A 15,102-nucleotide genomic window follows, 5' to 3' on the forward strand; every position below is an offset into this window, starting at 1 on the left:
TTTGCTATTGTGTAATCGAATCATTCTTAAACGACCAAAGAAATGAAAGTTGTAAGTTAAAAAAGGAACAAAAGGAAAAGAAAAGAAAGAAGGAAAGAAAAGATTCCTGTTCTGTGAACTCACTGTGTATTGATATGTGTAAGAACTGTGTTACGTGAATAACAAACTGCTTTGGGCTAGATTTGAAGTATTTTGAGTTTCTGTTTTGCAAATATTGAAGTTCCGATAACGGCAACAGAAAAGGAACAGACACACAGCTTTACACTTAGCAAAATGTTACATTTAAAATCTGACAGGAAGCCAAGATGGTGACTGTCTCCTCTAAACCATAAAACACTCAGATTTGTGCAATCCTCCTCCTCTTCCACCTCCTTCAGGAGAATTAAATGAATCAAGACTTTGGAAAGAGGGGAAACAGCCTGGACTTGGCAGTACTTGAAATAGGAGGAATACAGCAGCCTAAATGTACCGACTTTGTAACCGAGCCCACTCGATCAGTCTGTGCCTTCACATGACCACCATCTGTGCCTCCCCCGCTCCATCCAAATTTGTGTAGGCAGCTCCTTGGAGCCAGGCCTAAAAATATAGTTACACTAGGCCCTAGAAACTGTAGTCAAGTCACAGGCCTAACTTTTCTCCTTCTTTGGATTAAAAGTCTATATTCTTTCTTGAGGGGTTGGTTCCCAGCTGTGCATGTCAATGTGTTTGTTCTGATGGCCAGGACCCATTATATGTGTGTTCTCTGTTCATGTCCAGGACATCAGACTCTTTTCTTATTCTTACTAGAGGCCTGGTGCATGACATTCATGCACTGGGGGGGAGGGGGTGTTTCCCTCAGCCCGGCCTGTACCCTCTCGCAGTCGGGGACCCTGAGGGGTCCTTAGCGCAGCTGCGGATGGGGGAGAAGCTCCCACCACCTCCACTGCACTCGCCAGCTGTGAGCCGGGCTTCTGGCTGAGTGGTGCTCCCCCTGTGGGAGCACACTGACCACCAGGGGGCAGCTCCTGCATTGAGCATCTGCCCCCTGGTGGTTGGTGCGCACCATAGTGACCAGTCGTTCAGCCGTTTGGTTGATTTGCATATTAAGGTTTTATTATATAGGATACTTCCCTTTTTGCATGCAGTGTATCTTGAATATGTTTATAGGTCTTTAGTAAAGGGTTGGGTAGAGGGTATACAAAGGAAATTCTGAGGGACAATGGTGAGCAGTATTTAAAGAAAATCATGCCCTAGCTGGTTTGGCTCAGGGGATAGACCATTGGCCTATGTACTGAAGGGTCCTGGATTTGATTCTGGTCAAGGGCACATGCCAGGGTTGTGGGCTTGATCCCCAGTAGGGGCCATGCAGGAGGCAGCTGATCAATGATTCTCTCTCATCATTGATGGTTCTATCTCTTTTCCTATCCCTTCCTCTCTGAAATTAATTAAAAACACACACACACACACACACACACACACACACACACACACACACATAATAAAGAAAGAAAAAAGGAAAATCAGAAAAGAATTTAAATGGATCATACCCTACCGGGAAGTATACTTTGACCTTTTGTAGGGATTATCTCTGGCCTATTGCTATATAGCCATACATTTCTATAAGTCATGTTGGCTCTCAGTTCTGACTATCCTCAAATAACTCTATCATTTTTTTAGATGTACACTGTATATTCAGGATACTTTTAAAAAGAGCGGATGGCCCTAACTGGTTTGGCTCAGTGGATAGAGCGTCGGCCTGCGGACTCAAGGGTCCCAGGTTCGATTCCAATCAAGGGCATGTACCTTGGTTGCGGGCACATTCCCAGTAGGGGGTGTGCAGGAGGCAGCTGATCGATGTTTCTCTCTCATTGATGTCTCTAACTCTCTATCCCTCTCTTTTCCTCTCTGTAAAAACATCAATAAAATATATTTTTTTAAAAAAAGAGCGATGGCCAAGTACATTTACCCACAGTGGAAACATTATTTGGATAAAGACTCAGTGGTCCAGCCTATAAAATGAATATCTTGATTTGTTTCTTCTGATTTTCTAGTAATTTATTATCTCAAATGATTATCCCCTTCAAAAATATCGGTCTGTGCTTTGGTGCTGTGGTTTCATTCTTCTGGCATTGATGAAATAGTGATTAGAAAACACAGTTCTTACCTCTGTGTCTGAGGTGGTTGTTTTTAAAGGGGATGTGTATCATGCGGATTTTCTTTGTTAATAAAATTTTCATAATCCCTGAAGACACTGTGTTTGGATGTGCTTTAAAGTGCAGGAACATTGCATATGAACTGGTATATGTACAATCTCTCAGATTCATGTTTGCTTTACAAATCTGGCTTTGGGATATACCAGAACTAATATTCATTTTGACCCCATTGTTTCAGGGACTATCTTTACTTTGGTACACTACACCTATCGTAGCAGTTAAGGTGGTAAACGCTCCCCAGGCAAAGGGAGCCGAAGCTGGAAAATATCTTGCCAAAGGTACTTAGAATGCTGATCTTCATTTATATCCATTCATGCCAAGTAAAGCTTGGTCTCAAGAAAGGCATCCTTGCTGAGTGTCACATGTTCCATCACAGTATACATTTAATTACATAGAAAATCAGCTGGCCTAGCCCATTTCAAATCTGAACACAAGGAGTCCTTTTTACCAACTCTGAGGCTATTTAAATAGTTGATTATGCTATAAAATGCAGGGGTTCTTTTTGTTTAATTTAGTTAGAAAAGCTTGTAGAATGCAAAAGGAAAGAGAGACTGACTTAGGACACACACTCTGAGCTGGATTTCCTATCCTGATTGTCAGGGCTGTAGGTCTTAGGGCTGGACATCTGTCACTTTCTGGCTCTGTGATTTTGGATAAACCATTTAGTCTTTCACTTCCTCTTCTGTAAAGTGGAGAAAAACATCACTGTCTCACAGCATCATGGGAAAGTTCAATGAAATGGCACTTAGCAAAGTGCCTGGCTCATGGAGGGAGCTTAATACACATTTGGTTTCTTCCTTCCTTAGCTGAGTTTTACGTACCTTGTGACATTTCTCATTGATGCAAGCTCTTGTCCCCACATCCAACTAGAAAAGTAGCTCTGTTTTGCTCTTCCCTCTGTGATTTCCTTTTTATAAACCAGAAACATTAGCAAATTGGCCTCAAACAGAAATTCTGCTTTTACTGTAAGATAGCACCAGGTCTTACTGATGCTAGCTCATGGAATGGTGTGCTGGCTGGGTTTGTTGCTTTATACATCTAGATGTTTCTTGAATGCAGCTGTCTTCTCTCGGTTCTTCTCCCAGGCAGAAGTAGGAGCTGAGACCTTTCTCCTTATTTTCATATTACTTCTCATTTAATATAACAGAAGCATGTGTAACCCCAACTTTAAAAAACAAAACTTTTCAAATAAGCCAATCAGAGAAAGATAAATATCACATGATCTCACTCATATGTGGAATCTAATGAACAAAATAAACTGATGAACAAAATAGATCCAGAGACATAGAAGCATGGAACAGACTGTGGAATCTCAGAGGGATAACCCATGGACATGGACAACAGGGTAGTGACTGCCTGGGGTGGGGGGTAGGGGTGGACTAGAGGAGGTAAATGAGGGGGAAAAGAGGACATATGTAATACTTTCAACAATAAAGATTTTTAAAAAGAGAAAAAAAAGAAGTAAACAAAAAAATGAAAATGTTGATTTCCTATAAAAAACAACAACAGTGTATTGAGCTTTGATACATTATCCTTTATATATATATATACCCTTATTTATTTAAAAACCAACCATCAAATACCTTTAGTATGCTTGACCCTTGGGTCACTGATTCTCATTCAAGAATCATAAAAACATTTATGTTTGAGCATAATTGGGAAATACCAACTGGAGCTTCATTCTCTAGGCTGGATATGGAAATACATGAATCTTTACATTTGTAGCAAGTTTTATAACCAGGAATCTACTTTTTTTCTCGTAATAGAGTCCATCTTTATAGTTTATAATAAATTATTGTAAATTATTTTTTTATTTGACACATTTATATCTTTTATAAGTTAGTCTTTATGAAGTGCAGGACTAATATTGGTTATGGTATTTTTTAAAAAAATCAGATTATAAGCAAATGAACATAAAACTAATGATAGGCATGCCAGCTTGGAGACCATTCATTCTGTCATTTCTTTCCAACAAATATTTATATATGTTTATTCCAAAGCATGGGTTCTTACAGCAAGTCTTTTTGTTGTTGTTTGGGAAGATCCTTTAACCAGAAGGTGTGGGACACACACTCCTCTGTTATTCTTGGGGAAGAGCAGATACAAGGACAATAGTCCAAGTACAAAGATTTCAACTGAGGCATGAAGTCTTCTGTTTAACAAGGTTCTCTGCCTGGGGGTGAGGTGGTGGGGAGGAGGCCTGGAGATTCCTCTGTGGGACCTTGGCTTGTCCTTCCTCTTCCATGTGGAAGCCTGCTGAAGGAGGCAGAGGTTTCTGAGATGGGGTCCAGGCCCACCTGCTGCAGCCAGGAACTGTGGAGGAGGCTTGGGTCATACCTGATGAGGGGGCTGAACAATGAGATGTCAGCGGGCACTTTGGAGTCCCTAAACCTAGAGACTTTGGCCTCTGTGTGGGGAGTTCCATTTACTCTGTTTGCATTCCTACTCAGACCCCTCTCTCCAGAAACTCTCCCTGGGTAGTCATTGCCGGACCAGGTGTGATTGTAAAGAGTAAGAGGATGTCTCTCAAGGACCACAGGGAGCAGTGGCACTTGGGACCAGAGAAGATGACTGTAATCTCATGAAGTCCACCGAAAATTGGTCTCCCTACATCTTCTCAGGCATGTGTTTATTAGGCCATTGGTTACAAAGGGAATGCCTGAAAGTGGTGTGCTGGCCACAGTGAGCTGTCAGAAATAGAGGAACCAGAGTCTGAAAAATAGGTGACTAAGGTTGGCACTAATCTCAATGCAAGTTTTCTTTCTCTTCCATTCAGGATCGAATTTGTGGGCTCTTACAGAACAGACAATGTTCCCTTAGGGACCTTTATGGGCAAAAGCAGGCTTTTAATTTTTTATTAATATATTTTTCTAGGTTGCAATAAAGGTGACCCCAGGATGGTTATGCAATTGAAAAAGAAGAGAGAGAGCTTACTTTATTTTAATATAGAGAAGCCTAAGACATGGGACATTGAGCTTGGCTATTTAACCAATAGCTGGGTATGGGCACCTAGACAAATGTAGGGAGGAGTGGCCTCATGAGTATATTTGGGGCCTGTATAAGGTGACCACCAGTGAAACCCTGGATGCCATCTGGCCTAGCTTGGGTTAGAGAAAGAGCAATCAGCCCTCACACTCACTGACACCTAGATTTTAAAGTTGCCCTGGACAGCTCTGGGTAAAATGACCAAGAAGGCCATGTCCACTTCTGGGATTTATATACCTCTCTCCTGGGCTCTCTTGACTCTTTCAGAGAAGAGACTGCTAGTCCCCCTCCTTGCCCCAACCTTATTCCACAGCAAAATCTGCCTCTCCTTTATCTCCTGTCCCCTTTATATGAGACTCAACTGTGGTATTGTTAACTCAAATGCTGGGGGTTAAGGCTTTAAATACAGAGAGCTCTATATATATTGTTTTCATTCTAATAGCATATTCCTAAAGATCAGAAGACTTTTTAGGCCCAGAGAAATGAGGCATGATGCCAGGGAGGAGACACCTGCCACTAGTCCTCCAAACCCAACCATGTAGGTGGCCACCTACTCTGTCTGATCAGAAGAACCAGTTTCAGAGCTGGTGGAACTTGGAGAGCATTTCCCAGCAGCCCCTGCTCCCACTGACACTTGGGACCCCTTGTGGGTCTGTAGCTGAGCAAATCTCTGCTCAAACTGGTTGAAGAGAAGCACCCAGAAGTCTGAGGGAAGGGTTTTTTCGTCCTACTATTTCAGAAGAGGGCATTTTATTGTTGAAGGTAGAAAGTAAGAAAAGGGAGAAATTCATGCAGAATCTCTTTGCCCCCAGTGTCGGGCTCCCTGAGCATTACTTGTGACAACTCACCAAGGTTGACTAACTTTGCTCAGACCCGGCTTCTCTATTCATCCCACACAGAACACCCTCAGAGACTGGCTTGGCTTCCCACTGCTGCCCAGAGGAGGACGTGTCAGGCAATAAGCAGGAAAAATGCTCATTTCTTGTTGAAAAAGTCCCAAATTGTAACTTAACAGTGTAATCTTTTTTTTTTTTAATTTTCAAAATGTGCTTTTCCCCCAGAGTCCTTGAGCACAGACCTGCGGTTTTCTCCCTCCTGGGTTTTACAGTCTATCTGCCTCAAGCCAAGAGACTTGGCTCTGCTCCTCCTGAGTCAGAGTCTCGGCTGGTAGCTGAACCCAGGAAGCCCTGGCCCCACGTCTCTCCCTGGAACCACCAGACCACACAGCCTCCTGTACTCAATCCTTTGGCTGGATGTCCTGCCTCCTCTTTGTTTGGAAAGAGATGTCTTACGTAACCACACAACCTACTAAATGCTCCATTGTCTTCCACTTGGGAGAGCTCAAAATAACCCATTAGTGACTTATGACTTATCAGAAAGATAGACTCTATTACCACGTATCCACAGCCCCAGTGAGGCGAGCCTCGCCTATCTTGCTTAGATCGATAATCAGCAACAGCTCAACGACTGTGGTCTTTGCAAAATTCTGAGTTCAGGACAAGGTGCAGGAAATACGAAGCCTAGTTCATCTATAGGTCACAGTCCTTTGCCCAAGCAGCACATGAAAGTCATTTGTAATTCAAGAGGAAGACAGGCATAAACAATTCTGATCTGATTATTCTTTCATTAATCTGGTTTTGATAAACAGCTGATGAAAATGGAAGGTGTCTGGTCACCAGAGGAGAGATACCCAGGCAGTGCAATCAGTTTCTCTTATCTCCCTGGGCAGCGATTTATTTTGAGGCTCCTATTAATAGCCCACAATGCCAAGGACTGTGATCATGGCCCTGGACTGCAAGAGCCTTCTGAGCAGAATGAAAGAAACCCTTTGGGTAAGGTCTTCTTCTCCATCTTTATTTTCAATGAATCTCTGATTAGCCCTATTGGGAGTTCTAGCAATTACTTTGAGCTGGCATGTCTAGCAAAAAATATATACCTCTTAGGATTCAATTAAAAATGAAAAGAACCTCTGTGTGGTGTTGCCAAGGAGCTTTCAGTGTATAAGGCAGGGTGTAGACCAGGAGGAATAAAACACTCTGCATTAGGTGACATTTCCATCTGGTTCTGCTGCCAGAGCAGCCCTGTAGAGAGAAGCTGGAGAGAGAGACGGGACAGCCTGCTCTAGCCTGTTCTCTCTTCCCCAGAGACCTCATAGTCTTTCAAGGATCCCCCACGGCACTTACTTCTTTCTTTCTGCAGCAGACGTTTTCTCATCTGGGATCAGCTACGTGATTAGTTTCAGGTAGAGGAACACTTTCCTTTCCCTGCTCTGTGGCCTGTGAGCCTTCCGCCAAGCTTTCAGAAAGGGCCCCTCCCTGAACTTGGTGAAGTGCAGCCATTTCCAGCAGCCTTGTGAAGCATACCTGGGGCAGCAAAGAGGAAAGAGGTGAGGGGCTCTCTCCCCCTCCCACAGCTGCCCCTGCCTAACACCTCTGTTTCATGTACCAATCCACCAAGTTCAGTGCATGGATCTCTGGACAGCAGCAGCCCAAACTGAGCATGTAAGGAATCTTGCTGTGCTGAGTTTTGTGTGCAAATGTGGCTCAGGTCTCATTATATTTAGCTCACTGAATTAGAGAGTGCTGAGAGTAGGAGGGGACTTCCATTCTAGTTTTAAAGAGTGATTTCCACCAGGGTCTCTGAAGCCCAAGCTACTTGCTTAGGTGATAGGGCGAACTTTTATGCCACGTAATTGGAAAACCCCACCAATATTGAAATATTAAAAAAAATCTACTTCTTTTTTTTTATTTTCATGACACAATGTGGAATTCAAGTCCACCTCAAATGAGAAAATGGGATAGTTTCCATTTTATTTGAATACAAGCTGCATCCAAAAATGGGTGGGGACTGCTTGTACAGCAAGAACAACTCAAAAGGCAGTGCTCAGGGTAGCTCATGGAAGTGTCATTATAAGTCCATTTTCCTTTATAATGCTAACTTGCTGTGTAAGAAGGATTTCAAATACACAGTAGGAAGAAATTCCCAAGTACAAATGTATAATATATGGAAGAAATCATCAAGGGAACTTGTAGAAACCCTATCCCTGCATGATAATCTTATCTGAAGATTATTAATAATATAGCAACACACTCTTTTTTTTTAAAGAATAGCTTCATTCAAATTCTACCCAAAAGCTACAAGAAAAATTTCTTCCAACTGGACAACATGGAAATTTACCAAACCAACAGACTTCTAATTGTGTCGTGATCTCTTCTCATGTGTCCACTGGCCTGGCCTCTTGCATGTTTAAACATACTTCTGGCATAGGGAATTTTGGAGACAAGATTAAAAAAAAAGCACAGGAAAATTAAGGGATAGCAGAAAGGACTAGAATTGAAATATCAATAAACTATCACTTCAAGGTAGCAATAAAAATAAAATTTATAGCAAAAAAATCCTTAAGTAGAGACTACATATTTTGAGCACATACATAAAAATAATATACAAAAATATGGCCCTCTTTAGCTAGACTTGGGAAATCCCAGAATGTTATATTAAGGGCCCTTTGAATTAAGTGTCTGTAAGTCTTTGAGAGGCCATATATTATGCTCATTAAGAGTATGGTTCTGGAATTAGACTGCCTGGATTTAAATCCCAGTGTGTGGTCTCGTGCAAGCCACCCCCCCTCTCTGTGTCTCCCTGCCTCAGTTTCTTCATCTGAAAAATAATAATAGGGTTGTGAAGAGTAAATAAATAAATGAATGAATGATTATCTGTACTAGATTTAGACAGTACCTATGGTTGATGCTATGTAAGTGCTTAATGATGATTGCGATGATGAGTATAAACTGTCAACAAATTAAAATTTAGGGCTACATCAGGAAACCAAGAGAACAGTGATAGTACCTAAAATTTCTATAGCAAAACACTGCAAAAACACACAAATGAATAGATTTTATCTTCTATAATCCCTTTTCCCTAGCAAACATGGGAAGGGCAATACAGATGATTTCCTTGTGTTTCTTTTCTAGCCATGATCCCTATTCAGTGGGCAAACTGGATTAGGGCTTCAAAGTCCTGGTATCTGAGAGCCCTGGGCACACTGACCTGGGGGGATGATATGCCAGGGCCAGAATAAGACTTTTAGAGCCCAGAGCCATCCTGTGGGCCGTTCTCCCATTCCCATAGATACAGGTGACTCTAGGTTATAATAAATAGTTCATGTGCCTTTAAGGGGGTAAAAAAGTCACAGAGCTTCAAGCAATGGGCTGAATACACTGAGACAAGAAAAACTTCCACCCCTCCTTTGGAGACACTGGTGAATTTATGAATTCAGTGTTTGCACAGATACATATGACTTCTTCCTTCGATCCTAGCTGGATGAGTATTCTCTTCCTACCCAGGCATCAGCTCTGAGCCCCTGCCTAGTACCAGTGACTCAGTTCCATGCAGGGGCAGAACCTTTGCAAATTCCTGTCAGAGACTGCTGTGTGACAATAATAAAAGGAGTTTTAGGGGTAAAATAAGAGTTTTTAGGGGTGAAATAGGCAGGTTTAGGAAATTTTAGGAATTAAGGGGTCCATGGAAAAAGCACAGGGCTACAGAGCTGCAAAGGGTACATTTCCATAAGACGAGGGAACTGAGAGCAGCAAAAGGTACACATTACAGAATAAAGGGCAGGAAGCCCCTCATTCAAAGAAGGAGAAAGAAAGCCCAGAGGAAATAGAAGAACAATAAGGGAAAAGAAGGAGGGAACCGCAGTACTTCACATGAGGCTTTAGCTCAGGAGTTGCTAAAGTGACCAAATTAAAGGGGGACAGTGACCAGTCAGAGGGGATATCGAGGCACAAAATAACCGCAGCCTTTATACACTGTAGGAAAAGGGACTCAGTGGGACTCTTCCCCCTTCCCACGTGGGAGCCTGTGCTTATTTCTAAGGGAAAAGAAGGAGGGAACCTCAGTACTTCACATGAGGCTTTAGCTCAGGAGTTGCTAAAGTGAACAAATTAAAGGGGGACAGTGACCAGTCAGAGGGGATATCGAGACACAAAATAACCGCAGCCTTTATACACTATAGGAAAAGGGACTCAGTGGGACTCTTCCCCCTCCCCACGTGGAAGTCTGTGCTTATTTCTCAATAAATTCCCACCTTTGCTATACCATTCTCCGTCCCTGGTTTCATTCTTACTCTAACGGACCAAGAGCCCGGGAACCATCCTGCCCAGGGGAACACTGCGCATTTCCAGTCCAAATTTCCCATTTCAATAAGATGGCTCATAGCAAACTGGTATTCTTGAACTTTATGGCTCTATGTCCAGATAGATCAGCACTAGAGGTCAACACTAGAATACAAGAGAGGACTTTCCAAAACTGTTCTTAACAGGACATGTTGACTGCCCCAAAACCCCCTTGTGCTGGTGCCAGAAGTGGGCTTCAAATGCAAGCCTCCTTTGTCCAATCCTAAATGCAGAGGGCTATAAATGGACAAATTGGGTACTCTGAAGCTCTAAGATAAATGAGATTTAGATTCACTACATGCCTGTGAATTAAAAATGAAAATTAAATACAGACATTAGCAAATATCCTGTTGGGGGAAGGGTGCCCTCCCTACCTTTAGGATACATGTAATTGGATCTGATCTGATCACCAGCAGACATTCCAAGCCACATCCATTGCTCTGAAAGTAGAACTATGACGTCAAAAAATAGACAGGGAGCACAAAACTCCACCTCAAATCACCTCCCACACGCCCCATGTTTACTCTCTTTCTCTGCTTGTCTTTTATTCAGAGGAAGAACCACAACCAGGGAGAAGGACCAGGGAGACATTAGCACAAATGCCCTTGGCTATCTACCTGCAGAGTATTGTACTCTTTTCTTTTATAACTCAAAAGCAGTTCTGGATGAAAAAGGGGTGTGGACTGTCAGAGTGAATAAAATGTGGGGTACTTAAAATGTATCAGGGTTTTCATACTGTGTTCTGTAGAAACTTAGGATTTACTGAAGGTTCATGTACTCTTTAGCAAGGTCTTGTTTATTTCTGGGGTGGGGAGAAAACTTCACATTCATTTTGCTAATATATTCCAGGATATTTCTTTTACTCTTTTTAAAGAATATAATAAAATTTACTCATCTGCACCCAACCGCAATGACCCCAAGAGAGTAGAGAAACAGAAGGTGATTCAGGGGGACCCAAGACCCTGTTGAAGAGAAGTAGCTCTAAGTGTGGCTGGGAAATACCAAGGAGCAGACCACCTCTTTGAGAATGTGTTCCTGATGGTGATTAGATGGCGTTAGTAACTGAAATTCCCAGGGGAGCTTCCTCTCGGCCTTGGTTAAAAATTGACTCTAGAAACAGGCAGATTGCTATCGGTCCAAGTCTAGGTTTTGCTACCGTTTACTAGCTATAGACACTTGGACAAATTCCCTAACTACTGTATACCTAAGTTCCTACATCCATCAAGTTGGAATAAGAGCACCCACCTCATAGGGTCATTGTGAAGATCACATGAGTTAATATCTGTAATGTGCTTGAAATAGTGCCTGGAACATTCGAAGGGCTCAATCTATGTTTATCATTAACATTACCTAGTATCAACCTTGTGTCCCAACTCATCTTTGAACCTGAAAATGTGGGCCCAAGATGAAAGAGGAAAGAATTGTTTTATTATGTTTGACCTGGTGCTCAGGAAAACTACACAGTTATGGCTTGATTTGACAACAAGGAACCTTTTTTTTTCTATCCCTAAACCCAGCTTTAGCTATCAAGGCATATTTACTCACAATTAACATTCAAAATAGAGAGCAGTTTCCAGACTATGCTTTTTTAGAGGACTCTCCGGTAGACTTCAGACTTTTAGATTAAAGTCTAGTCTCTGGTTAATGTAATGACCCTCTCTGTAATATGCACCAGGTTTTCTCACTGTGGCACTAGATATGCAATAAGGGATGATAGTCCCATCAACTCCAAATCTTCAAATATAGGATTACTTTTAGACTCTACTCCAAATGCTCCTATTGCCAATATGCATTGGATATTCCTTCCCAGTCACTCTCCTATACTTTTGGTGATGTCCTTTTCAAAGCCAGACCTGTCCTCTGGAGAGCTACATGTTGGTACTTCTAAAGAGTGCGAGGCCCAGCTAGCTTGGCTCAGTGGTTGAGCATCGATCTATGAACCAGGAGGTCACGGTTCGATTCCCAGTCAGGGCACATGCCCAGGTTTCCGGCTTGATCCCCATATGGCAGCAGTTCTCAACCTGCGGGTCGCGACCCCTTTGAGGGTCGAATGACCCTTTCACAGGGGTCGCCTAAGACCATCAGAAAACACACATATAATTACATATTGTTTTTGTGATTAATCACTATGCTTTAATTATGTTCAATTTGTAACAATGAAATTGGGGGTCACCACAACATGAGGAACTGTATTAAAGGGTCGCGGCATTAGGGAGGTTGAGAACCACTGCCATATGGGGTATGCAGGAGGCAGTAAATCAATGATGCTCTCTCATCATTGATGTTTCCAGCTCTCTCTTCCTCTCCCTTCCTCTCTCTGAAATCAATAAAGATATATTTAAAAATAAATAAATAAAGAGCACCAGGATTTCAGTGCCAGCCCTCCTAGATGCATGGAAAGGTTCAGTGTACAAGTAATGAGCATTTCTTATCAGTTCATCAATCTTCCCAGTGTTGTGTCAATCCTTTTGCCTTTAATGGGGTTGCAATGGACCTCTCAGGAGACGTCACACAATTACCAGTCCACAAGAAAAAAAGTGGGGAAGGGGATCTAAAGAAAATTTTTAGTGGCAATGAAATGACCTGACACTAATACATTCTGAAGTCCATTTTATGCTGGGAAGGAACACGTTGATCTGGGAGTCACTGATGCTGTTCATGGAATCACGCTGCAGAAAAACCTTCCACTGTTTCTGATTTTTTTAACCTGTGTTTTGTGTACAACCACTAATGTAAATACACAAAACGGGCAATAACTGGAGAATCTGGTAGGTGGATTGCATAACTCCTTCCAAAGCAATCAGATCTTGTTCCTCCTTGCTGCATTAGAGGGAGGGATTGAATATTCAACCTCAAGCTATAAACACTGGACTTCGAAGTCAGTAGGGAAAGCAGAAATAAGCAGCATCATTGGTCATGCCTCCAGAATAGTTAGAACCATTCTTCACCTGCTCAACTTGATAAAAGGACCAGACTCCTGCTTATCTCCTGCCCAGCAAGTGACTAATGTGAAATCAGCCATGGGGAAGCCTGCCATGGCCTCAGCACAGGCTCCGAGGTGCCCTGGCAACACCACCAAGGCTGGAGGGGCCGGGTGAGGCCGGACCGAGGAACAGAAAAGAATGGCATGAAATATGATGCAGCTGCTGAGCTTTCTTTTCATTAACTTTAAATTATAGCAATTTATGGAGTTTTGGATAACTACTGAAAGGAGAAAAAAGACAAAAAAGACAATCTGTCTGTTTTTAACTTAACTCAAAATGAGCAATAATGAAAGTAATTCAGCCTGGGGCAGAAAGACAGGCCCGCCTCTTTCCCTGCTCCCAGCCTTCCAATTCTATTCCATTTCAGTTAGAAGTTTCCATTTCAGCTCTCCTCCTCTGAGGCAAGAAATCCAGCTCCAGAAGGAGGCTGTCCCTGCAGCTGTCTCCTCTGCTAGGCCTTACCCCAAACCCAAAGTGAGTCCGCAAAGCAGCCCCCTCCAGCGTGGGGCCAGGGCAGTGCGTTGGTGACATGGCTGTAGGAGTGTGTGCCATCTTTCCAGCTTGCTTGTTCATGCTGTCCCAAAACACATCTATTAGAAATGGCCAACAACACCTGGATCATTAAATTATTTATGTACTCCATATTCCAAGTGTAATTTGGGGAAGAGGTGACCAAGAAGATGTTTCTTGGCTGTGCTAGGCCAGCTGAGATTAGGATCTGTGGATGGGAATGTGATGGGTATAGAAATAGGTATTAGCTTTCATCTCCAAATCCCCCAAGTATTCTAGATCCCAGCACTCCATTCCCTTCTATGACCTTCTGCCCTGAGGTGCATTTTATTAGAATTGGATCCATAGATCTTTGAATTCTCTGAGCTTCTTCAGAATGCCTGTACCTCTTGGTCACAGGATAAAAAATGAGGAAAAGGAAATGTAAAAGATACAATACTCCAATACATGTTTGAGTGCCTATGTTGTGTCAGTCATCATTCTAGGAACTGGATATATAGAGATCAATGCAGTTTACATTCACGTGGGAGAAACAGACAATGAAAGTATAAACAAATAAATAGAATATTTTAGGTAGTGTCAGTATTATGAGGAACAAAGTCTTATGGGAGAAAATGAAGGGGCAGGGCCACCCTGGGATGATAAGAAAAGGCCTCTTTCAGGACATGCCATTGATCTAGGAAGAAGTAATTCCATGCAGAAGGAACAGCAAGAACCCATGCTCAGGAAGGAGGTTGGGCAATCAGAGCAACAGAAAGAAAACCAAGGAAACTTGATCAGTGTCGGAGGGATAAGCTGTTACCAGACAGGGATGAGGGGGTAAGTTGGGGTCCGATCACAGAGGGGCTTGGAGGCCATGGGAAGCAGTTTGGGAGCCATTGAAGTATTTATAAGCAGTGGAGAAACATGAAGTTTATCCCATCTGCTCCCCATTCCCACATATGATACACACTTATGTATACACACAAGCATAGACACAAATAGGAAAGATATGTGATTAGGGTAGAAACTGAGTTTGGATTCTGAAAATATTTTATGTTTTTATAACTGAATATTACTTTAGATTTTAAATTCAGAAGGATGAACAATTTCTGAGAAATTCAAGAGGAAGGGCTAGGTTGGAAAATAAGGCAAACGCTTCCTTGAAGCCATTTTGTAAAATCAACTAGAGGCCCAGTGCATGAAATTTGTGCATGGGGGATGAGGGGGAGGGAGCAGTCCCTCAGCCCCCCCTGCACCCCTTTACAATCCAGG

This window comes from Myotis brandtii, unplaced genomic scaffold (genome assembly GCF_000412655.1).
Source record: "Myotis brandtii unplaced genomic scaffold, ASM41265v1 scaffold358, whole genome shotgun sequence".
In the NCBI taxonomy this organism is placed as follows: domain Eukaryota; kingdom Metazoa; phylum Chordata; class Mammalia; order Chiroptera; family Vespertilionidae; genus Myotis; species Myotis brandtii.